This window comes from Camelus dromedarius, chromosome X (genome assembly GCF_036321535.1).
Source record: "Camelus dromedarius isolate mCamDro1 chromosome X, mCamDro1.pat, whole genome shotgun sequence".
In the NCBI taxonomy this organism is placed as follows: domain Eukaryota; kingdom Metazoa; phylum Chordata; class Mammalia; order Artiodactyla; family Camelidae; genus Camelus; species Camelus dromedarius.
In genome coordinates this window covers 111,002,929-111,030,744 of record NC_087472.1, presented here as the reverse complement: position 1 = coordinate 111,030,744, position 27,816 = coordinate 111,002,929, and the positions used below count along the sequence as shown (strand labels likewise).

Sequence of the window (27,816 nt, the reverse complement as noted above, 5' to 3'; positions counted from 1 at the left end):
GAGCTCTCATCACTCAACACCAGGAGAAGAAAGGGAGGGAGGGGAATAGGGAGGAGGGAGGGAGAATTAAAAGAAGTTAAGAATCCACAATGCATAGCAGAAAATGGGAAGGGGTGACGTACACATGAACTCAATGCCTTAGCAACTTTCTTATGACATTCACACCCAGGCAAGGATTTTGAGGCAGTACATGCCTAATCTATGACTATATTACCAAGACTAAATTGACTTCCAATCCTGCAAGTGGGACACACTCGAGAAAAGTGATGAGTGCCACAAAAACAAATGCTGGACAGGGTGTGGAAAAAAGGCAAGCCTCGTGCACTGTTGGTGGGAATGTAAACTGGTGCAGACGTTATGGAAAACGTTATGGAGACTGCTAAAAAACCTTAAACATAGATTTACCATATGATCCAGCAGTCCCACTCCTGGATATATATCCAGAGGGAACTCTGATTTGAAAAGATACATGCACCCCAATGTTCACAGCAGCACTATTTACAATAGCCAAGACATGGAAACAGCCTAAATGTCCATTGACAGATGACTGGATAAAGAAGATGTGGTATATTTATACAATGGAATACTACTCAGTCATGAAAAAGAATGAAGTAATGCCATTTGCAGCAACATGGATGGACCTAGAGATGACTATACTAAGTGAACTAAGTCAGAAAGAGAAAGACAGATACTATATGACATCACTTAAACGTGGAATCTAAAAAAATTATACAAATGAACTTGTTTACAAAACAGAAACAGACTCACAGACATAGAAAACAAACTTATGGTTACCTGGGGGGAAAGAAGGGTGGCAGGGATAAATCAGGAGTTTGGAATTAGCAGATACTAACTACTATATATAAAATATATGAACAACAAGGTCCTACTCCAGAGCACAGGGAACTATATTCAATATCTTGTAATAACCTATAACGGAAAAGAATCAGAAAAAAAAATGTATGTGTGTGTGTGTGTGTGTATATATATATATATATATATATATATATATGTATATATATAACTGAATCACTATGCTGTACACCAGAAACTAACACAACATTGTAAATCAACTACATTTCAATTTTAAAAACGTGATGAATGAAAGAAGAAACTGGAGTCAGAAGCTCGTTTCCAGAAAAAGACACATGTCACTGAGTCACCGAATTTCTTTCTTGCCAATGCTAAGGAGCGCCATTCCTGAGCCTACCATGTTGACTGAAGGTCACGCAAGAGACCTGACCAACAGCACGCAGCCCACAGGGGAGAAAGAGATGCTCAGATGGAGAGCCACTGCCCGCACCCACCACTCCCTTGCCCATCGCAGGCAGCACTGATCTGCCACGGCTTCTGTCCTGCTGAGATAGACCCTCCGTCCTGTCTATCCATCCAGGCAGGAAGGAGACATGGCTTGACGTACGTCCCCACTGGTGCAAGGCTCCTCAACTGGCTCAAAGAAGCACGCTAAGTGTCAGTTTCTCATGTTTCAGTGAGTGCTGCAACATGCTTGTTACCACGGTAACATGAATAGCTCCTTCCACTGTCACTAGAACTTGAAGACATCATTGTTGTGGACCATTAAATGCAGAGTCTGAGGACCAGCCTGCAAGTCCACTTGCCATGTATGAAGTGGTTTCTTCTGGAAAATGTACATCAGACTGTCTATCTACCCATTTACCTTCATCTCTATCTGCACTGCATATTTATGTATTAATTTATTGTATATGATAAATATTTACACACATTATATAATATGCAATTGTATTTATATAATACATTCCGGAGCTAAATGAATTTTATTCATTATCTATGTAAAGGCTTTCCAACGAATTTTGAAATAAAGCATCTTGAGATGATAGAGTATATAAACTGTCTATAAAGACAATTATATGAATGCATAGTATATAAATATAATTACATCAATATAGAAACACAGTAATAGAGCAATCATCATAAACATATATATTCAAATGAAATTCAGCTGGTTTAGATGGTGAAGGCTTTCTAGACATGACTGGCCAATAAAAGGATTTTATGCAAGAAACAGCTTGGTTCTGCTGTGGCTGTCACCGTCCCGAGACCGCTCGCGCCCACACGCAAGCACACCGACATGTCAGGGACCCACGTCTGTTTGCGGTCTACCTGGAAAGCTATTTCCAAAGAACCTGCGCACGGTGGCGAAGTGACAGCCCGGGACGGGAAGTCCTCGGGCATTAATTCACCTCGGCGGTGGCTCTTCTGCGGGCTGGGATTTGCCCCTGTGTGTCCGTGGGTGCACTGCGAATGTGTGGTCCACGCCAAACTGGAAAGAAGAGGAACTTGGCAAGAAGCAGGGACCCAAGACCACAAAGAGACTAGTATGAGTTTCTGCACTTTGGGGACTTGGAGCGTCTCCTGTTTATTGAACGTGAACCCCGGGGTCTGTCTGCCGTGCTGACCCGAGTCGCCAATCACTGTGCCAGACATTTGCAAGGACAGCAGTCCCTCAGCAGAGTTCTCGGGACGCTGAGAGAAATAAAGGCGTGCATGTCCCACGAGGCAGATAAAAGGGTTATTTAGCTGCGCCTTTTGAAAACAGAGTGTCCAGTTTGATCCCTGCCAAAATTGTCCATTTCTCCACCCCAGTATGCCACCTGGAGCTCCGTAACTCGTTAGCAATTATGACTCAAACCAGAAGAGAAAGCTTGAAGGAGAGTTAGAGAAAAGGGAGCCTTGTCCCTAAGCAGACTCTATCAAATTATTTAAGTCTCTGTATTTCTTTTTCATTGAAGTACTGTCAGTTGCAATGTGTCAATTTCTGGTGTACAACACAATGTCCCAGCCGTGTGTATATATATATATACACACACACATTTGTTTTCGTATTTTTTCCATTAAAGGTTATTATAAGGTATTGAACATAGTTCCCTTTGCTATACAAAAAAACTTTTTAAAAATCTATTTTTATATATAGTGGTTGACATTTGTAAATCTTAAAACTCCCAAATTTATCTCCTCCCATCCCCTTTCGCCCCTGGTAACCGTAAGATTGTTTACTAATTCTGCAAGTCTGTTTCTGTTTTGTTGATGAGTTCATAGTATCCTTTTTTTTTTTTTTTTCAGATTCCACATATGAGTGATATCATATGGTATTTTTCTTTCTCATTCTGGCTTTTAAGTCTCAGTATTAATGAATGTCTTCACCGTCCAAGGAGGCGTAGTCAGAAGTTCCCCCGCAGGTCACTGATATTGTGAAATTCTTTTTACCATCAGTTACGTTTGGTGAAAGATGGAGCAAAGACACGGAGAATGACCAAGGCAGAAGCACACTCTTCGTTCTGGTATTTTGTTTTTGTTTGCTTTGCTCTAATGTGTTGCAATGGGTGAGAAGAACATTCGACGGGAGGCATGGCTCCCGGTTGCACTGGGGCATATGGGCACACCTAAGTTTATAAACAGACTCAGACACACTTCAGCTCTTACCACACGCCTTTTGGCCACGAGGGAATATCTGACTGGCTGAGAAAAGCAGTTAACAGTGACACAGTTTATTTGTTTAAAAGACGTGTCTCCTCAGACTCACAGATCTAGAGAACAAACTAGTGGTTATTACCAGCGCGGAGAGGGAAGCGGGGAGAGGTGACGTCAGGACAGAGGATTCAGGGACACAAAGTACCAGATACAAGATAAATAAACTACAAAAATACCTTGTACAGTGCAGAGAATATAGCCAATATTTTTCCATCACTTTTAATGGAGTGTAGCCTATAAAAATACTGAATCACTATGCTGTAATGAAACCCAAAACTAACGAGGTAAACCCAACTAGCCTTCAATCAATTTTTTACTGTGTTTATTTTTACGTTTTCCCACCTCGCCCATCCACAGAGTGATACTCAAAGGAGTAAAAAAAAAAAAAAAATCTGAAAACATGACAGGCATTCCACCCCAATGGGCTCTGGTCCCCACACCCCCTTCCCCACTGGCTGTTTTCTCAGACCACAGTTGGATGCTGCAGACTGAGTGGCAGAAGCCAGTGGACCCCCTCCGAGGTAACATGATCCATGTCCCTGTCACAGTTCTGAACCAAGCACAGGCGACGCTGATACATGAAACACCATGTGCAAAGCCCATCACAGCTCTAGGAGCACAGCCCAAGACACGTTTTCCGCGCTCTGCAAAAATAAACTCGCGCCCACCCTAACACCTCTCACCACTGCCAATCACGCTTTCTTTCACTCTCGTGCTTTTTTTTTTTTTAAGAGGATCCAAAACCTTCACCAAGATTCTTTCCATCTTCACGTAGAAAAATCGGAAGCCAAGTTTCGCGATGGAAAGACGTGCACTTTGTAAAACATGTGTTCTTTCCTCCCCAGCCCGCCAACCGCAAAAGAGAAAAACAAACAAACAAAAATGAACAAGGGGACTGGAGGAGGGGCTGATGCCTGCAGATACCTAAGAGAAGCAAATTCATAGGATGAAAGAGTGGAAGGGGGTTGCCAGGGAAAAAAAATCACAGTAACTTCAAGTATATGTTAAGCATAAGGAGTGAGTTACGTTCTTAGAGGCGGTCACCACTCTCAACACACCCAGCCCAAGAAGGTGCAATGGGAAGCCAGACCCTCATGCTCTGCTCCTGGGGCAAATCACTGTTTCCAGCACACACATTTTAAATAAAAACACCCCGACAAAACTCGGGGTTCCTTCTCCTCATTTCCAAAGAGCTGGGAAAGCCCTTGTCATGTAATTAACACCATCTCCTTAAGATGCATCCAGCGAGGCCCTGCAGGGTTTCTTCTCCCTCACATCCTCCCTAAGACAATTGCACTTTTCCCCTCTGGGATCAATCCCATAAGATCTCACCTTGTTAAACTGACTACACTTCAGTTTTTAAAAATTCCATGTCAAGAAGCTCACCTTACCGAATATTTTATGTTTACTGGGGTTCAACCACTTACAGGAGGAGGAAGGTGGGTTGGGTCAGAGGAAATGATCATTCTGGAAACTGGTCAATTTCCACAGGCAGGTGGAGCCCGGGGGTTCAGCGCACACACCTGGGACAGGTGATGTCAACTGTCAACGTCTGACGTTTGAAGCCAGATCCCTAAATGGACGGGCTGTTCTCCGCTCAGGCGCTGGTTTCATACGCCTTTTATTTCACGGTTGGGTTATGTAACCACCACAGAGAGAAATGGCCCTTCCAAGCCTCAGTGGCCAAGTTCAAACTTGTAGGCAAGGCCCCTTGCTTTCTCCTCCCTTCTTCATTTGTGCTACTCTGCACCCCCCTCCTGCCCACCACGAAGGAATAGGGCGGGCGTCTCATGGGGCCATTCACGAAGCAAAGAACAGAAGAGGCTTTGAAAGGCCCAATGTAGGTCGTTTAGAGAAAAATGACAAAACTGGAAAATATTCATGGGGTGAACAGCCCATGAATGGTCACCACCCACAACAGATGACCTAATGGCCTAGGAAGACGTGGGCTCAATTTTCAAGATTCTCACTGTCTCTTGATGGAACTGGGCAAAAGCAGGCTGTTTGGTTTCATACTGGGAGCTGACAAGTTTAAGACATCAGTTGTTTGGGACTAATCAGAAGGGCAGAGTCTGTCTCAGAATTCTTGAACGTAATTAAGTAGAAGACGAAGGGTCTCCTCGGAAAAGATACAGTATTCAGAATTTTTTTTTTAAACTGGGCAACTGATTTAAACTAAACCCTGAACATATTTTTTCTCATTGGGGAATAAAATATATACACTGTGAAGGGTGGAGACCATTACAGAAAGAATACAGTTCTTGTTTTTGCACTAAAAAAAAAGAAAAAATCTGTTTCTTACCCTTAATTTTCAAATGCAAAAAAAAAAAAAAAATCAGCTGTCACCAAATTTGGAAATTTAAGTATGTTTTTAAGCAGAGAAGCCTGTCTTCAGAGTGAGGGCATTCAAGGACTTTAAATATCTTCCTATGGTTGCTTTATCTGAACAACTCAAGTTTTGTGCATGAGTTGCATTGTTGAGGATGCTGTGTGATAAAGATTTAAGACAGGGAGCACCAATTAAAACGGAGGAACCGTAAACCCAGCCAGTCCCCATGCACTTGAACATTTACTTTTGTGGGAACCCTCTCTGGGTTTTGCGTGTATGTGTGTGTGTGTGTGTGTGTGTGTGTGTGTGGTGGTGGTCATGGTTGTGGTCCAGGCATAAAAGCACAATATTCTGAAGACTTTCTAAAGAGACTTTTGCACATTCTGAAAGCAAGGTGATGTATAGAGAGGAGACACACTCATCTTTGTAGAGACCAGACGCTTTCCACAAATTAGCACAAAGGAAAAAAAAAAAAAAAAAAAAGAAAAGGCCGAGTTCAGAAATAAAGAATCCCCCCCCCATATATATACTTATTGTCAGTCTATATTCCAGGCGCCCCCACCCAAGGAAAATGAACTTTGGAATTGTCCACATCTGTTCAACTGTAAATTAAATAGCACGGATGTATCTGCCTTTATCCACTTCCTGTAACAACTGGTCCCTGAGCAAGTATCTTCTCTATTCTTACATTTGAGTAAAAATTAGCTGGAGACCTGGTTTAAGGCCAACTGTAAGTTTAGCATTACTTTATTTAGCAAAAAAAATAAAAATAAAAATAAATAAACAGACAAATCAAGCACAAAGGAAAGCCACAATTCTTCCACCAAAGGAAAGTAGATGCAAGCACCTTGAAAACAGCATCTAAGCATAGCCATCATCATGAGAATGCAATTATCATTCCATCCCTGCTCGAAATCATTCTGGTTTCCAAAAAAATTAAACCTGTCATTTGAATCCAGTGATTTAAAACTGATGAAGTCGTTTTCCAGTTGCTACTACTAGCCTGGATTGCTCACTTACATGTCAAGGAAAATACTCTTTAAAATTGCTATATATATATATTTCCAAAGACATTTCCTTCCGTAATGGAATACGGAACTTCTAATCTGGCAAGAAAATAAATATTTGCAGAGGCTTCCATGAACATTCTTACATTCCTAATTTGGAGATCCATTTTTGAAATTCGAATTTTTTTTCTTTAAATCTGGAAATAAGGGATGGATGCAGCCATGGGCCATACGCGCGCCCCACTCCACCCCTGCCACAGACAAACACACCCACCCACACAGACCTTCCCCTCCATCTACACAGAGAAATCCAGCCTGAGGACTTTCAGGATTGCGGTCCAACCCTTCCCACAGCCAAGGAAAGGCAGGGAATCATTGCCCACTCCTCAGATCTGCCCCTACAAAAACATGCAGATTTCTCAGCCATCGGATCGCTTCTCCACGATCTGCCGCCCTCTAGGAGAATCGCTGAGCCTCTCCATTCAAACGGCGCAGCTGTCTTCACAGCTGAGGCTGGCTTTGTTCTGGTGGGAAGTCAGGTCTGCACGCCCTGGTCATTTCTCGCGCAGCAAGGCACTCACCCCCCATGTGTTCGGCACGCACTCCTGGGTTGCCCGCAGAACTCCTACACAACCTGCAAATGCTGCCTCGTCAGGATAACTAAGTCTCCCCAAACTTTCTTTTTTTTTTTTTTTCCTTTCTCTCTCTCTCTTTTTTCCCTCTGCGCCCGGTCCCTCAAATCCGGCTGCGTCCCGAGTCTGAAAAGGGAGGTAGCTTGCACCGCCTCCAGTTAGAGAACAGTTCGATGCACCGCGCGCCCTGGATGTGCCCGCCCGGCCAACGGCGGATCCCTTCCCAAAAAAAAAAAAAAAAAAAAAAAAAGCACAGGATATGGGCACAGAAAGCCGTTTCTCCCAACTGACCAAATAGAAGGGAGAAAAAAAAAAAAAAACCAAATCCAATCAAATCAAACCAAAATCAAAGGAAGAGTCCACACTACCACCTTGTGGATTCTGTTCGCAAAAACAGCACCTGCTTAGTTCGATAACCCGCACCCGACAACCCTCACCCCAAATTTCTGAAGTTGGGTCCAAATGACAGATGGGGGTCCGCGGTGCCGGCTCACCCCAGACTCGCCCAGGCTCTCAGCTTAATTCATTCCGCGCGCACCCAGCGCGGGCGCAGGCGGCCAGCCGCCGCGCAGGGCGGGAGCCACCCCACCGCCACCCCCTGGACCCCCGACGCTGCCTCCTGCACCCTCCTCCCCCGCTAGCCCCGAAATGGCAGCCTAGTGGCTCCAAAAATAAATAAAAAGAAACCACACCTGCTGGTGGGTTCAGAGGAAGGAGTCGGAGAACAGGAAACCCGCAGCCAAAAAAAAAAATTTTTTTTTTAATAAAAAATTTAAAAAGCCTCTGGGAAAGGGGCAGAAGGGATGCAGAGGACGTCCTCCGGGTGCCCCTCGCCCTCCGAGGAGGACATCCGTTCCCAGGGTGGTCCAGGCCAGGCCGCGGGGATGCGGGGGTTGGAGTGACCCCCGGCTCCCGCCCCCGCCGCTCCGGGAAGAAAGGGGGCTGTGTCTGGCGGCGAGCAGGCGCCGGAATGGTGCGCCCGGGCCCAGGGCTGCGCGGGGCCCGGGCCCGGATCCGGGGGCGCAAAGCCCGGGGGGCCGGCCCGGAAGACCCGTGCGGGGCAACGGAGCCTAGTGGTTCTCCGGGGGCCGAAAGATCGGGGACAGGTTGCGGCGCGGACGGGGGAAGAGCGGGCATCTGGGAGACAGAGAGGCGGAGGGCGTTCTGGCGAGCGGGAGGGGGAGGTAGCAGTCGTGGGGTGGGGGGTGCAGGCGGGGGCCTCAGCCTGTGCTCCCACCGCAAGCCCCCGACCCCCGCACCATTTCCAGCTGAGCGACACATCCCTGCATCCCATCGCACCCCGCCCGCGTGTCCGCAGGTCAGGGCACGCGAGTGCGGGCGCAGGCCAGGGGCGCCTCCGCCGCGGCCTTGAGGAGGGGGCGCGACTCAAGTTCACTTGCTTTTACAATCCTCTCAGAGCCCCTCACCCACCTCCGGCGCCCCCCCCCCGCCCCCGCCCCCAGGCTGCGGGCTCGGCGGATCTTGGCCACCAGTTCGGCCCCCTGGAGTAGGAGGGGGTCAGGCCGAGCCGCGCGGGAATGGCTGGGGAATGGTGGGGGGTTGGGAGGGGGGAGAGGTCGGGATGAAGTCTGCTGGGAAGGCGTGGGGGGAGGGCGGGATCTGAAGCGCGGGATGCCGGAGAGCTCTGGGATGGGGGTTGTCTGTTACCGTGCCCAAGATTATGGGGGTGGTGCGCAAATTAGAACCGACTCCCCAGAGCCCCGGTCTCACCTCGGACAAGAGGACCGGCGGGCCATGCGCCCCGCGGGCTCTACCCCAGGGGACCCGGGTTCTCTGTGGGCGCCAATGGGGTCTGCATCCCTTGAGACCCCGGCTAGGGCGCCCAGCGCCTGTCCCCGCGGCTACCAACTTTTGTGGTCCTCCAGAAAAGCGGGCAGCTCGGGGACCGTGCTCGGGCGGCAGCTGCGTGCCCCTCGCCGAGGTCCAGGCCAGACCCAAAGGCCCCCGAAGAAGCAAAACCACCAGCTGCCCCCCCCACCCCCCCACCCACACACCCCCACACCCCCGCCACCTTCCCCCAAGCCACACGCACGGGAAAAGGAGGGGGGGCAGGTAGCCCGCTCCCAGCTTTGCAGAAAGAGCGCTGAGCCACCGTCATTTCGTCTTCACCGCGGGTCTCCAGCGCGCCCGGGTCGCTCCCCAGCAAAGCCCAGCCAGGTCTTAATCAATCACGTGCGCTATTTCGTGCATCACACACGCCGTCATCTTATCCAAGGCCAGCAGAGGAAGGAGGAAAAAAAAATCGCTTCATGCAAACCCAGCTAAGCCTGTTTTCCCTTTTTTTTACTCTCTGGTTAACCACCCCCCCCCCCAAATTGCACCCCGGGAGGTGGTACCTGACAGTTTCCTTAAAGGAGGAGGAGGAAAGAAAGCCCTTGGTTGCTCACAGTTTCCAGAAAGAAGTCCTCCTGCCTCCAGCTCCAGCCTCGGTTTGCAGAGAACTGGGGCTTCGCTCTTTCTCGCCCTGTATTGCAGATATATTTTTTTTCCTCCTCTCCCCGCCACACTCCTCTGTTTATTTCTATGTAACACAGCGCTACTTTGTAAACACATCACACACGGCCCGGAGCCGTTCTAATAGCTGATTGCAGCAAAATGCTTCCAGACCACGATGGTCCCAATTTTTTTTTTTCTTGAAGTCAAAAGGGAGAAACAAACAAACAAAAAACCATGTAATGTTTCTGTCGAGATATGCATGAAGCGTTCACAGGACACGCCGAACATATATGTCCACACTCCCACCCACACCTAAGAAATGGAGCGACAGATGGAAGAACGTCCTATCCAAATTTTCAAAAAAAAATTTTTTTTTTAATTTTTTTTTAATGTCGGATAAAGGGAAGCGCAAACGTTTGCAGTCAGGCTGATTATCTTTTGCTGGGGAGCACAGACAAGCCAAAATGTGAAAAAGGCTTAAAAAAATAATAATAACCCAGAGACACATCTTTAAAAAAAAAAAAAAAAAAAGAACGAACAACCAAAAAAGGGCACCTACCTTAGCCGGGGGAGAGCAGCATGGGCTGGAAGTGTTATTTTTATACATCCAGATTTTTCTAGGGAGCCCTGGCCGAGGGTATGATTCAGGACGTGTCAAGTCCAGGCGCCTTGGCTCTCTCCAGGGCCAGCTACAGTGGCTCCCCCGAAGGAATGTGAGGACCACCGGCACCGCCGTTTGGAGGAAATTCGTTGTTTCTGCCGTAAATAGTCTTCGGGGGAGGAAGACACAGCACACAGTCGGAGCAGGAAGGGCAGCGGGAAGGGTCTGAATAAGAGCTCTGTATGGAAAGACAGAAACCGGTCTGCAAGAAAGAGAGAGATTGAAGCGAGAGGTCCCGATGGCTCCCAGCTCCCCCTCTGCTATTGGACCAAACTGAATGAAATTTACAAAGCCAGCAGCCAATGGCTCTCCGCAGTCGGCCCCGTCACTACAGAAACCACAGCCACAGCCACAAGCCGATGCGAAGAGCCGCTAATCCCAGCGCAGACCAGCTGGAGCAGAGCGCTGCCCGGTGCCGCGGCGGCGGGACAGGTGAGCCTGCCGCACTGGGCCGCCGCGCCACACACACACGCACGGGAGGGCCTCCTCTCTGCTTTCCCTGCCCTGCTCAGAGGCCCTGCAGAGAACCCCAAACACCGATACTTGCAAACATCTTTAACTCTTTAAGGTCATGCTCTCCCAGCGAGAGTGCCAGCCAGCAGTGTGAGCTATTCCCCGGGGTCAGGGTGCGGAATGCGTTACTGTTTCTGGACGTTATCATGGTGGTTGCATTGGGAAGCGCACACATACACACACACACATCAATGACATACACACAGACAGCAAAAATAGAATGCAGATCCGCAAAGGACCGAACCTCTTCTATGCCCAGGTGATGGGTTAATGCCTTTTGGGATTTGTTCCTTTGTTTCCTTCTTTATACAGTAATGATATTGGTGAATAAAACATTGAGTAACTGTATTTTTATATCTGAAATGTGTGAAGAGAGTAGATCTTAGAGGTTCTCATCACAAGAAAAAAAATGTGTAAGTATATGAGGTGATCACTAAGTTTATGGTGGCAATCATTTTGCAATATACACATAGACCAAATTATATTGTACACCTAAAACTGATACAATGTTCGGTGCCAAGTATATCTCCATACAACTAGGGGGAAATGTTTTTAATAAATAATAAAAAAAAAATTGGAGATGCTGCGAGGATCTGCCAGTGATATATTTAATTTTTTTCACTTCTGGGATCCAGGAGTTAATCTTTTCCAGCCAATTTCAAGCTTGGTAATATGACCTGCTGTTTACCATTGGGTTAGAGGGAGTTGGCTGTAAATTGGGGCAATGTCTGAAGGGCCTCACTGATAAATCTGTAAAACACGACGTAGCGTTGTGGCAATATGAATGCAGATTCTCAAGCCATATTGGGTTCAAGTTACAAACGACCTTAGATGTGCATTCAAATGCTTTGTCTGGCTTTCTGTCTCTGGAAGATGGAGAAGATAAAAGAAACGACCTCGTAATACCACTGTGAGATGCTAGGTAATACGGACTAGGCATGGAAGAAGCTCTAAATAAATGTTTGCTTTTCTTAACGTTATTTCACAAGTCTATGAGTTTATTTATTGAACGACAAAGATAATGTCCTCGATCCACAGGGTCTCCTCACAACTGCTTTCACATTAAGGCAGCAAACTTAGGCATCCAACCGGCTGTCATTATTTGGTGGGATGGCATAATTAGGGATTCCTCACAAGTTTTAGGAGAAGGACTCTCAGGGAGGGGGCATGGCCAGCAGTCGGGAAGATAATGAACGTTGCGTTGGGAACCTAGTTTCAAATCACATGTCTTACCTCTGCTCGCTTTGACCTGTTGGAAAGTTTGTGAGGTTCTATGAATCTTGGGGAATATATCTGTGAAACAGTGATTAAAATAGCTCTCCTGTGGATCTAAAAAAAAAAAAATGACACAAATGAACTTATTTACAAAACAGAAAGAGACTCACAGACAAAGAAAACAAACCTAGGGTTACCAAAGGGGAACAGTAGGGGAGGGGTAAATTAGGAGTTTGGGATCAACAGATACACACTAGGATATACAGAAGAGATAAACAACAAGGTCCTGCCATATAGCACAGGGAACTACACTCAGTATTTTGTGATAACTTATAATGAAAAAGAATATGAAAAAAATATATGTGTAACTGAATCACTTTGCTGTACACCAGAAACTAACACAACACTGTAAGTCAACTATACCTCAATTTAAAACAAAAGCTTTCCTGTGGGTTCCTAGGGATGACTAAATGACATAATATGCATGAAAATATCCTTTACCAAAGGCTATGTATATATACGTCATGTCTATATTATACACATAGATATATAGAGAGCTATTTATAATCACTTATATACATATATACATAGGTATATTTAAGAAGAAACATACATATGTCTTATGTAAGTATGTATTTTGCTGTTATTGAATAGATAGTTAAGATGTAGTAACATAATAGTATTGCTAATAAGTATAGCTTTTCCCTCAAATTAGTAACACCATTATCTATAAATACAAAAATATAAGTATGGACACAGACATATACACTTCCCAGAGTAGAGCCTAGAAGCACAGCCTCAAATTGAACATGACAACTTACAGCAGTTCAGAAGGTCACTGGCTTTGCCACGAAAGCGTGAATTGATTGACTGATTTACAATTTCATCAAGTATCTTTTGAGCACAGGCATGGTCCTAAGCACTAAAAACGAATCTGTGAGTAGCACACGTCCCTTTGTTTTTGAAGAAGCATACAGTCTAGTGGATAACGGAGACAATGGCCTAAGGGGGAAAAAATAAAGAAAGATTACCAGGAGGTTATGAATTTCTAGGGATCCTCGGGGTGGAAATGGTGGAGTGAGGGTCTTCAGAGAAAGAGAGCTCTCAGCTGGGAAGGCATTGTAACAGAGAACAGCTACCTTGACTCCATACGGGACCTATTCCTCTAGTTCTCATCTCTGTGCTCTGGGACCCGTGCTTAGGCATGCCCGCTCTGCAACTTTGTAAAGGAATGTTGCCTGTACCCTGAAATATACAGGAGAGCCCACTGTCAAGTCGCTGCCTCGGGGCTTGCCCTTTAAAGGTATAATAAAAAGTTGCAGGACAGAAAGTAACAATTGTCTTGCTGCAGGTCTACAGGAACATTATGACCAGAACGACCACGGACAGCTGCAAGAACAAAAGGCACCACGAAGTCTGCAACACCCCCTCCCCTTTTAGTATCAAAGAAGCCTAAATCCTAACTCTGGGAAGATGGTTCTTTGGGACACCTATTCCTCCATCTTCCCGGTCCGCTGGCTCTCCAAATAAAGTCCTTAGCCTTTGCCCCAGCGCTTCTCAATTTATTGGCCTGTTGTGCAGTGAGCAGTAACAGGATGGTGAATAGACATTGATCAGGTGCAGAAGTCAAGGGGAAAAAAAAAAAAATCCATGGAAACAGCATGGATCAATGCAGAGCAGCCACAACTTGTAGGTGGGGATTTGAGGTGCACGGGGTTTGGTGCGGGCAGGGTATAGGGTGTGAAAAGAAGAGAGGTAAGACAAGGGGGTGGAGAATTCTCCTGAGACCTGCTTTTGGAGGATCTCAAATCCCATGCTCAATAGGTGGGATTTATCCAACAGGAAGCGGGCACCAAGAACATATATTCAGTAGCTGGTAGGGGAGGAAGAATCAGATTTGTATTTTAGGACCGTTGCTTTGGTGCAATAGGAAAAATGAGGCAGAGGAGGACAGGCCTGAAAGGAAAGACATGTTTTCTGAGACTGTTGCAAGGAGGGATGTCCTAGAGGAATGAAGTCCTAAATAAGACGGGGAATGAGGGAGGGAGAGCGGAAGGAAGGAAAGAAAAGAAAAGGAAAGAAAGGAAGAAAGAAAATAGCTGTTAGTATTGGTAGAAGAGGTCATTTCTAAACACATTAAGGCAGCGTGTAAAAAAAAATAAAGTGAACTTGGTGACAGAGTTCGGATTAGCGGGTTAAATTTTCCTGTTTGTCTTAGTGTGTAGGGGGATGGGCTGAGTACCAGCTCGCTTCCCTGACCTGTTATCTGGGAGGGGGCAGGCAAGGACATTTTTATGTCTGTCTGAGTGACTATAGAGATTCTTAAAAAAAAAAAAAAAAAAAACTTAAGCAGACAGAGTAATTATTTTAAGAAAAAGTGAATGTGTATTTTTAAGAGTTTATCATTTTCCCTCATCCAAAGTCCCTCACCTCAAACGAGGCTCAGAAAAGCAAGAACCCCACTCAGCGGTTGGGAGAACAGATTGTAACACAAGGAAAAGTCACAATGTCGTAAATCCAGGATTCCTGGAGGAGATAATTCTTCTTGTTTCCATTTGAAATCTAATTATGGAGTCTGGTGAGTTCAGGACACAGGTCAGAAAAGATGTAACACCGTAAGGTACAGAGACAGCCTCGTTGATACAGGAGCTGGATTTGGTACCAGAAAACAAGAGGAAACCTGAGAGAGAATCAATCTGTAATGCACCATGTGTGATGATTTCAGCTTACTTCCACCAACCACATTCTGATATAATCATGTTCATGTTCCCTGGGGGGCTGGCACATTTAACCCTAAATGCAATATTGGCGAACCCAGGTAGACAGTCGATCGGGCAAAACTAACTCATGTTGGCTCCACTGGTACAATGGTTACGATGAAACAGAACGTGATTACGTAAGATAAATAATTATTAGTCCAACACGAATATGTACTACTTTATTAATGACCACACACTATTGGAGATATAAATGTGTATAACACACAAGGTGCTTAAAATCCAATAAATCAGGCTCTTCGGTTACTAAAATCCAAGGTCTGTGCCATCTTGGAAGACTGTGAGTGGCATGGTGGGTTTCCTGCAGGGATGATGAGAAACTCCTTCAGAGAGAAACAAGGTTTTCAAGGGGGAACTGGAGAGCAGAGCTGGGAAGTCTCTCCCAGTGGACAACGTCTGGGAGGCAAACAAGACATGGAGTAGGCAGTGGCTCTGCAAGCCGAAGGTGCCTTACGATTAGCTGCGTCACACGTTCAGCAAAGTCCATTCTGTCCTACTTTCTGCTCCGAAGCTCCCAAGAGATCTCGTCATTTCAATGACACAAAGTAAAGTTGACACCAGCTGAAGTAGAATTGTCACGAATTCCAGACTGACGTCCATCATGTCCATGAAGTTTTCTCAGACGAGTTTAGTGTATGTACCTGTTCATACGTGTAACAGTACCTGTGGAAATTTAGTTAGAAGATACACAGAGGGTCTCCACTGGCTTTGGGTGGGAGTCTGCCCCCCAGTCTCCAGCATGACTTTGTCCTTCTGACTGTTATTTTAACCCCTGAAAACAGCATTAATTACGTAAGATGCATACACTGTGCAGAGACACGTGCTGACTTTCCATCTGATTTTTAGAAATTCTTTTCCTAGTTATTATTTCGTCACTGGACATGATTAGCCTAAATGACCTTTAAATGGCCCCGAGTTTTAGAAAGGATTCAAGCTCCTGAATTTCACTACGTTCCTTGAGGGCGAGAAACCCACTAGCTATGGCTTTTGTATGAAAACCAGGGATACTGGATCCCAAATAGTAGCCCCAAATATTTAGAGTTCATTTTTAAATGACATTTTGCAGCCACTTTCCCATGGTTATTGCCTAAGACTTTATAAACTTCCTATTTCCAGGGTACTTGAAATTTTATATGTATACCTACACATACACACACATATATTTTCAGGCATACATACACACACATATACATATATAAAAAACACACAAAGTGTATGTGTGTGTGTGTGTGTATAAAGTAGAGAGTGGTTATATATTATACATAAGGTTATAGGAAATATACTTATGTATAGCAATTATAATTTTTATTATATTTATCTATAATGTAAATGGTTATATACATTATATATGCTGCACAGGCAGACCTCGGAGAGAGTGTGGGTCAGTTCCAGACCACCACAATAAAGAGAATTACAGAAATAAAGAAAGTCACACTTTTTTTTGATCTCCCAGAGCACATGAGTTATGTTTACACTAGACTCTCTAGTCTACTGAGTGTGCGATAACATTCTGTCTAAAAAATTGTCCACATCTTAATTTTAAAAATAAGGTATTGCCAAAAATTGCCAATCATCTCCTGAGCCTTCAGTGAGTTGTAGCAGTAACGTCAAAGGGCCACCACAGATCACACATCACCATACCAAGTAGAATCGTAATGAAAAAGATTGAAATATTCCAGTAATTACCAAAATGTGACACAGAGACAGAGAGCGAGCAAACGCTGTTGGAAAAATGGCGCTGATAGATGTGCTTGAAGTCGGGTTGACACAAACCTTTCTTTTGTAAAAAAAAAAAAAAAAAATGCAGTATCTGTGAAGCACAATAAAGCAAAATGCAATAAAATGAGGTCTCCTTGTATAGTATTATATATGATATATGTATATGGGGTTGTATATATAAGATATATGATCTATCTCTAGTTTATAGGTAAATATAACTATTATATAATATAGTTATATTTACCTATAAACTAGAGACAGCATGTGTCTCTGCATATATATATATGCATATATATTATATATTATATATATATTATATATTATATATATATTATATATTATATATATGCATATATATATATATTATATGTTTTAGAGGCATGTTTATATTCCCAGCATGGTTGCTTGATTCTTGATGCTCTGCCTGGATCCCTGTCCTATGTATAAACACTCCCTCTCTACCTACTTCCCTACTTTTTGCTTCAGATCGTCTATGTTTACAAAGAAAGAAGTTTAGTATTGGGGGGATGAGGGACACAAAGTAGGGACACTGGCATAGATGAGGTTTGTTTATTGATGCAAGAAGCCTTCTGTCTTGTTCATGACTTGTATCAGCTCTACCAGGAGGGAAATAGAACATCTCTGGTGAAGGCAACGTGGCTGAAAATTGCAGTTTAAAGAAAATGAGGTTGAGCAAAACATTATGAGTATAGTTGCTGTCTTTTACCCTTTCAACCTCAAGATTTGGAATTTTTTCATTAAAATAATCATTTCAGTTGGTGTTTTTCTTTTTAATTCATCCTTGAGGAGAGGAAAGTGTTACACATTGTCCTTTGCATGTGGATTTGCATACATTTGGTACCAGAGCAGGAAGAAGACGTAAATTAACACGGATGGATTGGTTTTTAATAGGGGTCAACTTCTGTAATAAGGCATTGGGCCATGAGTAATAAGGTAACACATTCTGAGAACAGTCATGCCCACAGTTACACAGAAAACAGCCAAACCTGTGTCATATCTTCATTTCAAGAACCTGATGGTGCCGTTTGGCCAATACTCAGGGAAGAACCAACCTCCTCAGCCCAACAGCCTGTGAGAAACTGACTCTCACCAACCAGCATGTGATAGTGGAAGTAGATTCTTCCCCACTCGACTCTTCTGATGAGACCCCAGCCCCAGCCCCAGCCGGTGCCTGGACTGCAGCCTCCAAACTTCTTTTGCAGAGGACTCGGCTAAGTTGTAGCCAGTGTGTGTCTCAGCCTCTACGGCTGGTAATTTGTTACACTGTGACAGACAGCTCATATTACTTACAGAAATAGGTATGCCTGCCTGCACGCACAGATGGACAAAGACGCAGCAAGCAAGCTGTAGCAAACAGGACCGTAAAAGAACGGTGACCAAGTCCAACGGACACGCTGAACAGTTTACATTTTGCAGCATGGTTGGGACAGCTCTTTTAGAGGCACCGTAGATGAATGAACCAGACGCACAAGTGCATTATGTGCTCGTGGAGACTGCCAAAAGGCATCAAATTAGGGAGAGGCACAACGTGACAACCGGATCTGTAATTCCTGCCTCCGGCGAAATAGATTTCCTGCACTCTGGCTGAAAACTGTTTAACTGTCTCGCCCACAGCCTTGATGTTTTCACAGTGCAGCGCATCACGGAGTGATCAGGGAACACACGCCCTCTCTGGTCAGCCCTGTGCTAACCAGGGTGTGAGAGTCTGAGAGATACTCTTCTACTCCAAAGGATTTATAATTTCCAGCTCTCTCCTCCCGCATCCTCCTTCAGAAAAAACTCATCATTCCACTTCCACTGGTCTCAAAGCATGTTGATCTTCTGACAACACTTACACCACCTACTGCCGGTGGCACATAGAGGGTGTGTGTGTGTGTGTGTGTGTGTGTGTATCTTGTCCAGTGCACTGTAGGCTACATTTTGTCTATCCCTAGCACCTCACTTTTAAAATGTTATTTTTAACATAGCAGAAGTTGAATTGTTTCATCTTCATTCATTTCCTTTCCTTGGCTTTAATAATTATTTTATTTTTGTTTTAATTTTTTAAATAAAGCCAATTTTATGGCTGGAAGTGACATACAGGTTAGGAAGTTCTTTCTTGATGGAGGTCCTGGCAATTGAACCCAGGACCACGTGCCTGCTAAGCACGCGCTCTACCACTGAGCCATTACCCGCCCGTTCATCCACGTTCAATTCAAAAATTGGGCAGATTCCTGATAGCATCAGTGGAAATGTGCCAGGAAGGACGGATGTTACCTTGTCTTCCCATGTCTCCTTCCTGAGGGTTCACATGTCCACCCTGGGGCGGCCACGATGAAGTCATTTGCACACATGATCTAATCCCAGTGTACAGTCATGCGCCTCCTGGTGTGAAATGAAGCCACACGGCTGTATCAATCACACGAAAGGGTTGAAGTCCCCGGTCAACAGAAGCCTCGTGCCCACTGCATCACCGTTCTTAAGTCAACCTCAAATATCACCAGCGTCATTAAGGTCCGTAGATCCTTGACAGGGATTGCCAACAAGCCTTCACTGTAGCAATCGGGGACCAACAGTCTTTAGTGGGAGCTCCTAGCTCATGGGTGGCAAGACTGCAAAGGGACAGTTATTCCAAGTTGGCCAATTTAAAGCAAATAAAAGTCACGCACAGATCATATTTTAAAATGCACACTGGAAGTGTGTCTCCTTCTCCTCTGTCTGTGTCTCTCTGTGTCGCTCCCTCTCACGCACACACGCGCACACACACACGTCTATTCCCTGCGCAGGACTGGGCAGTGAGAAGCAGGGATGAGCTCATTCTGCGGCTTCTCCTGGTCCTCGCAGGGGCCTCACAGGCCCTTCTGGGCCTCGTGCTGCACCACCTTTTCCCTCGAGAGGCCCTGGATGGCCGCAGACCTCTGCCTCCCCCGGACCCATCCGTCCGTCTCCGGGCACATGGAGCTGCCCCTTCCAGGAGACCCCCTGCCTTGGCTCATCGCCAGTCCCTGCAGCCACCCCACAAGCCTGGAAGGCTAGGGCAGAGGATGAGAGCCAGGAGGTTGAGGGGTCACGTGTCCGAGGACCCCGGTCTGAGCTGCTTTCGGCCCTAAGCAATCACTGTGGTGGTTTCTCTTTCTTATGTGTTAAAAGCAATCATTCTTTCAGTGCATAGACTCTTATGTTAAAAGAGTCCATGGCTTTTATAACCTTTTTGTTTAGTGTATCTTCATTGGCTTTCACATCTAACCAGAGGCTCAAAAATTGCAAATGTTCCATATGTTTGATGCCCCCTGGCCCTGCCCACCTGCCTGCTTCCCCCCTGTGTTTGGGGAGAGCAGTTCTAAGGCTGCAGAATGGTTGCCCCAGAGGACCTTCCCCTCGAGTCTGTCTGCTCTGTGTAAACAGGAACACTGCACACGAACAAGGTAGCCACGTGCAGCCCGCAAGAGTTTTGCTCATCCGGGGTCTGGCACTTTAAATCCGAGGGGTAGACATGCAATCTTTGCTGGGCTGCAGAGGCTGGGTCTTCCTGGGGTTCATCAGTCTGCACCCCGTCTGCCTCGTGAGACGAGGAGAGCTGTCTTTCCTCCGGAGGCTCACTCCTCAACCATCTGGCTTCTTTCAAGCCACTTTTTTTTTCTTAATTAATGACACACACGTTGATTTCTCATGGAAGTCCAACACCCAGCGTTGGCTTAGACCCTAGATAATAAGGCAGTTTGGGAATTCCTAGAGAAAGAGACTCTTCTCTGCGCCTTCCACTCCAGACTTTTGCTCCTAAGTGTATTTCCAGTTTCAGGGGGTTTGGCGGTCACGGGGGTCTAGATATTGTAAATCCACCTGCCAGTTGTGCTGAAGTTTAAAAAAGAGAAAGAAAGGGGAAAAAGAGAAAGAGTGAGGCAGAGAGAGAGGGGGAGAAAAGAAGGAAGGAGGGACAGAGGGAAAGAGGTAAGGAAGACAAGGAGGAAGGAAGGAAGGAAGGAAGGAAGGAAGGAAGGAAGGAAGGATGGAAAGAAGGAAGGATGGAAGGAAGGAAGGAAGGAAGGAAGGAAGGAAGGAAGGAAGGAAGGAAGGAAGGAAAGGAAAGGAAAGAAGGAAGGAAAGGAAGAAAGGAAGGAAAGAAGGAAACAAGAAATGAAAAGAGAGAGAGACAGAAAGACAGAGACCAGAATCCTAAGTGAATCATTTTCCCCTCAAATTGTTTTCCACATCTGGGTCTAGTTGGTCCCATGCCAGTAGACATTGCACCTTAAATACCATGTATTAACTCAATCCTTTTTTAAAAAACATTTTATTTTTTATTTATTTTTATTTTTATTTAATGGTTTTTATTTTTTGGGTGGGGAGGTAATCAGCTTTCATTAATTTATTTTAACGGAGGTGCTGAGGATGGAACCCAGGACCTCGTGCCTGCTAAGCACACGCTGCACCAGTGAGTTGTACCCTCCCCTCAAATTCAATCTTATATGAACCTCATGAAAATATTTAGCCTTACATCAAGAGTTTAAGTTTGCCAGTGACATGACTAATATCTAATTATACAGACACAGCAGAGACATAAAGAAGGCAGACAATCTGCAAGATGTCCCTAATCTGTGCTCAATTTCTGGCTTCTCCGAGAAGAGGTCAGGACCTCTGCATTTGGGGAAAGGACTGGTGAGTAAGGAAAGCCAGGACTCCCACCCATTTTAGAAAAATAGGAAATGCATGATTGAAACGACCTCGTCTTTGCTTTTCCTCACGTTTTGAATCGGGCCTCATGTCTTTGTTGGTCTTGAAACTCCAGAAGCTCCTAGATGTTCCCTGTGGGGTGGAGACCCTCAGGGCTAAAGCAGCGGATGGAACTGGCAACATAGAAACAGAAACAAAACTTGTGAGGACAGGCAGGAGGAAGAACACGATGTGTTCCTTCATCCTTCGGGATCCCAGTCAGCCGGCTAAGAACGCACAAGGGAGATGAACGTTCTTGCCTTCCAGCTTCCACTTTGCAAAATTGGAAAAAAAAAAAATTTTGTTGGGTTCATCCTTAACTGAAGAGTTCCTTAGGGGATGGGTGATGGGAAATACTTTCCATCGGGCTCTGTCCTGTAGGACTTTTGAGAGGGGCACTCGCCCTTCGCATGTTCTGCATTATCTTTCCAAGAATATCTGCACAGTCAACAGTGTGGGAAGACGGAACAGTGTCTCCTTACAGCACAAATGCAGGTTTGCTTTCTCTTTCTTCCTTCCTTCCTTCCTTTCCTTCCTTCCTTTCCTTTCCTTCCTTCCTTTCCTTTCCTTCCTTTCCTTCCTTCCTTCCTTCCTTCCCTTCCTTCCTTCCCTTTCTTCCCTTTCTTTCTTTCTTTCTTTCTTTCTTTCTTTCTTTCTTTCTTTCTTTCTTTCTTTCTTTCTCATGGGGGAAGGTAATTAGGTTTATTTATTTATTATTTATTTGTTTATTTATTTACTTTCTAATGGAGGTGCTGGGGACTGACCTAGGACCTCGTGCGTGCTAAGCATGCACTCTACCACTGAGGTATACCCTCCCAGCAAATGCAGGGTTTTTTTTTTTTTGCTGCCTATTATAAAATGCATGACTTATGTCAAGTCAGGATGCATGGGAAGTAGCCACCTGGGCTTCAGGGTGCCCCCCTTTTGGAACTTGGAAGGCGAAGACCGTCTACGGCACCATGCTGACAAGGCTGCTTGCTGTGGGTAAAGAGTAACAGGTTTTCATCTGTGACACAGGGGTTTCATGTCTTCTGCCAGCATCATCAAACTGGGGCTGGCTATCTTGTTGGCTATCATGCTGAGTAAAATCTCAGACGCATGCTCCCTAGTTCTGGAAAGGGTACAGCATTCCAGGAAAAACACTGCCCAGTAAGGTGAAGACTCTCTGACTCTGTGTTCACGTGAACCATCTTGCATTCCTTTAAATGTCTCCTCCGCCACACCCAGTCCTAGAAAGCCATCATTCTAGCAAGTGTGAAAGGATACTGTTCAAAAGGCACCTCCAACAGTTGATTTTTTTTTTTTAATGCATGGACAGGGCAGTGCAGGAAGGCTCGTCAGAGAGAGGAACAGAGTTTCCCACACACATCACCTTATGGTTTGCAGCAAGTGGAAGAAGATGGCATTTAAGGTCTCCCATAACCTGGATGAGGAGAGGAAGCCTTAGAGGCTGCATGAAGCAGGCTTTTGATTTACGGAGCTAATGAAGGACAGGGCAGGACTTCAAAGAACACTCAGTTTTTCCACGGAAGCAGAGGCAACAAAAGACGTCAGCAAGATATTAAAGAAGAATTTCACGTAATATGGCTTAGCTAATGAGGAACGGGAAAGGGCAGTGGCCAACAGTAATCTAAACCAGAAAATCTGCATTCTCAACAGGGCGATGCCACTTCCAAGGGGGTAAAAACTAGTTCTTCTTCTTTTTTTTTTTTGGCATTGCTTTTTATTGAAGTACAGTCAGTTTACAATGTTGTGTCCATTTCTGGTGCACAGCATCATATTTCAGTCATACATATACAGATGTATATTCATTTGAAGATTCTTTTTCATTGTAAGTTACTACAAGATGTTGACTATAGTTCCCCGTGCTGTACAGTAGAAACTTGCTGTTTATCTATTTTACATATAGTGGTTAGTATTTGCACATCGCCAACTCCCAATTTATCCCTTCCCACCCCCTTCCCCTCCTGGTAGCCATAAGTTTGTTCTCCATGTCTGTGAGTCTGTTTCTGTTTTGTAAATAAGTTCATCTGTGTCTTTTTTTTTTTTTTTTAGATTCCACATATAAGTGATATCATATGGTATTTTTCTTTTTCTGTCTGACTTACTTTACTTGGAATGGCAATTTCCAGGTCCATCCATGGTGCTGCAAATGGCATTTTTATTCTTTTTCATGACTGAGTAGTATTCCATTGTATAAATGTACCTAGTCATCTGTTGATGGACACTTAGGTTGTTTGGTTCTTGAGGGATTAAAAAAACCTTACTCTTTGAGTGTATAAAGATACACACACACACACACACACACCCCATACCTAAGCAAATGCAGAGTATACCTGTGGTATTGAAATAACATGAAGATGGGAAATTAGGCAAAAGGTCTAAAAATTCTCGCTGGGGGTGGAGGCTGAATAAGGAACAGGCTGAGAAACACTGCTAGCAGACACTGAATCTGTGGGTGGAGGGGGAAACTGCGTATTACTGTTTCTTCAAATAGCACCACCAGCCACTCACCTAAAGTAAGAAAATAAAAATTTTTTAATCAATCTGTACAAGCTCCATATAGTGCAGGACAGTTTAATGAGATCAACCAACGGTATTAAGGCACGGTCCACAGGAAACGTGTATTTATACACATGGAAAACATACATGTGAAGCATGATGTCTGCAGACAAATAGTTAACCATCAGGTCTGTGGGGCAAGGGGATGTGGTTTGTGGCATTTGATGATTTCCTTGCATCCTGGCCAGCTTCCTATAGAAATGTGAAGTTCCAGAACTTTGAAATTGGACGATGTTTAGTGGCATTTGATGATACCAGATTTCCACCACGAAGGTACAGTAGATTCGATAAATAACTCAAGAGCACGGAGAATCACAAAATGCTGCAAAATCGTGAGCGATGACTTGCAAGCATTTGTCAGCATTTTAAGTGATGCATTTAATTTTAAGATTCTATAATGAAGTTTTCCACGGAGGGCTCCACTGAACACACTTTCAAAATACGTGCAACGTGAGCCAGTGGCGATCACAAGACGGCTTGAACCGAGCCCAGAACAGCGCAGACACGCCTGGAGGGAACGGTGGACGGTGTGCACAGGCCTCGACGAGGCAGGCTGCCCTTCAAGGAATCAAAAATCAATTGCTCGAGGCATCAACTATTCAAATTAAGAAGAGTTCAACCAAATCTAGCGTCAGGTTCCTTCAGTTGTGTCCATATCTGCCTGGTTGCTGAGTTTCACTTTCTCTTTGCTGAGTTTCTTTCGGTTTTGATGGTTTTCCGCAAACTCAGCCGGTCCCAGGTCATTTTACTGTTACTCTATGTAGAACAGTCACATTATTGTAGCTAGACTCATGCAAAGCCTTTTAATCTGACCTCTGTGGCTTTTCGGTAAGGAGCCAGAACTTTTTTTTTTTTTTTTTTTTTTAAAGGAAACGTGCTTTCCGGTCATTGAGTTTTCATATTTAAGAAGTTAAGTAACTCTTCGAAATGAAACTCCACCAAACCTATCATGTGAACATGCACATTTAGGTTTAAATAAAAATGCAGATGTGGCTATAATGCAGTGACTCATTGGTTACTGTCCTCTTCTGAAATCCTCTTCTCCAAAGGAGATGAGGTCAAATTTTTATGATTTTGGGGGTGGGAGTGAGGATGGTGTGGCTGAGAGAGAAACTGAGGCATGGGAATTCATTATGAGGTGTAAGAGATATTAAAGTTGTTTGCATTGAAGCTTCAGTGTATTCGGTTGTATCTTCTTGTCATTTATACAGTTTATTTGTTCTTTTTACTGATGATGTTTGAAGATTTTCTTTCTTTTCTTTTTTTAGTGGGGAAGTAATTTGGTTAATTAATTTATTTTTAGAGGACGGACTGGGGATTGAACCCAAGACCTCGTGCACGCTAAGCACGCGCTCTACCACTTGAGCTGTACCCTCTCCCCCTTGAAGATTCTCTATTAACCTGCTTTAGAAATTTTATATGTTAATAAAATGAACAATGAACAAAATGCAAGCGATTGTTTTTCTCGGCGCACAGAAGCTCCCAGCCATAGGCATTTCCCCCAGTGATCTGAGAGCAGAATCAGAGCAAGAGACCTCCAACTGGGGATGCGCCAGACCCAGCTTCGTAGATATTCCCACAGCCCTGCAGTGAGTCATCCAGAGAACCGTCTGCATCCGTCAGTCTAACTCAAGCATTAGCAAAACTTTCCCGTCTTATTCATAAGCCAGTGTTATTAAACCGCAATTAAAGAACACAAACATCAAAAGCAATCTTTTTTTTCCTGTGCGATTACGGAGGTTTGTTTTGTTGACGGAGAGGAATTTAAACGTTTATCTCACCCTGGAAAGGGATTAATAATGGCAACACAAAATTTCAACCGATTTTTAGGAAACCCTCGTACAAGATTTAGTTCTTAGAATGCCTCCCACTTGCCCTCACTGAAGGAGACATTTCAGTAAACGTCACATGGTGATGGAATTTGGGCATTTGCCGCAGATGAATATTTCATCTTACGAGCAGAGGGGAAGAAAAAGACAGGCAGGAAACGATTTGTGAATGTGAACTATTGGAATGTGCTAAATTCGATTTCTTGCGTTCCGTTATGGGGAGGTGGAAATGCAGGGAGCTTTCGCCGAGCATATCAAGGCCATTAGTCAGCCTGAGAAGCATGGTTCCTACTTTTATAGAGAAGCACTTGACATGTTTTGTTGGTCAAGTTGGATGTTTTAAAAACACTTATCAAAATGATGTTCCATTAACAAAAAAAAAAAAAAAAAGCAATGCAAAGCCCCTAGTTTTACTACCAGGGAAATTTCTGGGAAGGCAAATGCCTGAGATCAAAGACCTGTCTGCTGGCATTCATGGCAAACTTAGCATTTCTTCAAACGAGTTCTCCTTTGTCTGTCATGCAGGGGGCGTGGCTAACAATTTTACTGGGGATGAAAAGTCAGAAAGCTACAGTTAAAATAGTTTATCTTTTGGAAAAAAAAAAAAAAAAACGTGCTAGAGGGCACTTGGGTGTATTTCCAGAACAGGGTAGAACTATGGTGAGTTATATGTTTACACTGTGAAAAAGTCAGTGAGCTTGCGGTGGCCAATTGTGTGTGTTGAGAGCAAGTGGGTGAGCTGCCGTGTGTGTGTTATTTTAGGACGTGGATAATCTTGATGAGTTTTCCACTGGCAGAGTCAATCATGGCACATTTCCTCTGCTTCTCAAATGCTGGAGACCTTTAACCACCTCGAAATAATCATCTCCTTACTGTTGGAAAACTGGCTCCCTCTTTGCCAGCCTGCGTGTGTGCTAGACTTTAAGCGAGCGAGCTGCCCTCAGACGTGCGTGGGTAAGTTTCAGTTGTGAACAACCGGGTTTTCCCAGTCGGCGTTGGCTGTTACCATCAGGATGGAGCTGGCTGCATCTACCTTGGGAAGCCGTCTGAATAGTGTCCATTTTAAGGATGTGCAAATATGAGGGCTCGGAGAGAATTTTAGCTGAGGACAAGAGTTCCGGGGGAACCTTCGTGGCCACAAGGAACCCAGCTTCATTTTAATATTTTGCAAACCTCATGGGGGTCAGCCACACTGCTGTCGGAATTTTCCGGGGACCTTGTCCTATTGAGATAAATAAATATATAGTGTATGACCACCAATGGGAGGAGGGTCTTCCCTTGGGAACTTCTCATCTGGGAAATACAAGGCAGGGGACAAATGATCTCTCATAGTCCCATCTCACCCTCAAAGAGTCTTCTGGCTAAACCACGGGTTGAAATACTCAAGTGTTTATCCGCAAACAAATTCACATACAGTCAAGAGACACACTGAAGATAGACAGCGACTGTGGCTTTAGCTAAGAAAACCTGAAACCAGAGACAGTTGATTCTGTTCCTCGGTAAGTCAGAGCTCACACAAAGCTGAAATTAAAGTTTTTTGTTTTTTTTTTTAAAGAATAGGATTGGCTATCCCAACAGGTCTGTGGTGATCTGAATGGAAGGTACACTCAATCTGTTTTGGGAGACCTTGAAATTGAACCACCAATTTGGTCTGGCCGTTAAGTCAGTTTTATTTTGGTCTCAGCATTAGCAGAAGCTTCAACCAGTTTGAAATATTTTTTTAAAAAAAAGAAAGAAACTTTTCAACTTAGTGTTTGGCTTTATTTAGAAAACATTTTGATTTTAAGACTGTAAAAATAATAACTAAAGCACATGAGCACTTTTCTCCCCAGAAACTGAAATATGAAAAACTATGTGAAGAATTCAAGACTATTTATCTCCACTTTGATATAGTA

General features: G+C 44.5%; 1 protein-coding gene across 5 annotated transcripts in view; it reads right to left on the bottom strand.

Moving 5' to 3' along the window:
• The window catches only part of LOC105091671 (neuroligin-4, X-linked), a 302,749-nt gene extending 289,191 nt beyond the window's left edge, over nucleotides 1-13,558 (bottom strand). For 3 of the 5 annotated variants that reach the window (XM_064482622.1, XM_064482620.1, XM_064482624.1), the window contains exon 1: nucleotides 10,495-10,854. The gene's annotated coding sequence lies outside the window, so the exon portion shown is untranslated. Of the gene's footprint in view, nucleotides 1-9,531; nucleotides 10,307-10,494; nucleotides 10,855-12,342; nucleotides 12,439-13,145 lie in introns of those variants that run through there. The other 2 variants (XM_064482621.1, XM_064482623.1) reach the window with 2 other exon arrangements.
• Between the last annotated feature and the right edge of the window lie 14,258 nt (nucleotides 13,559-27,816).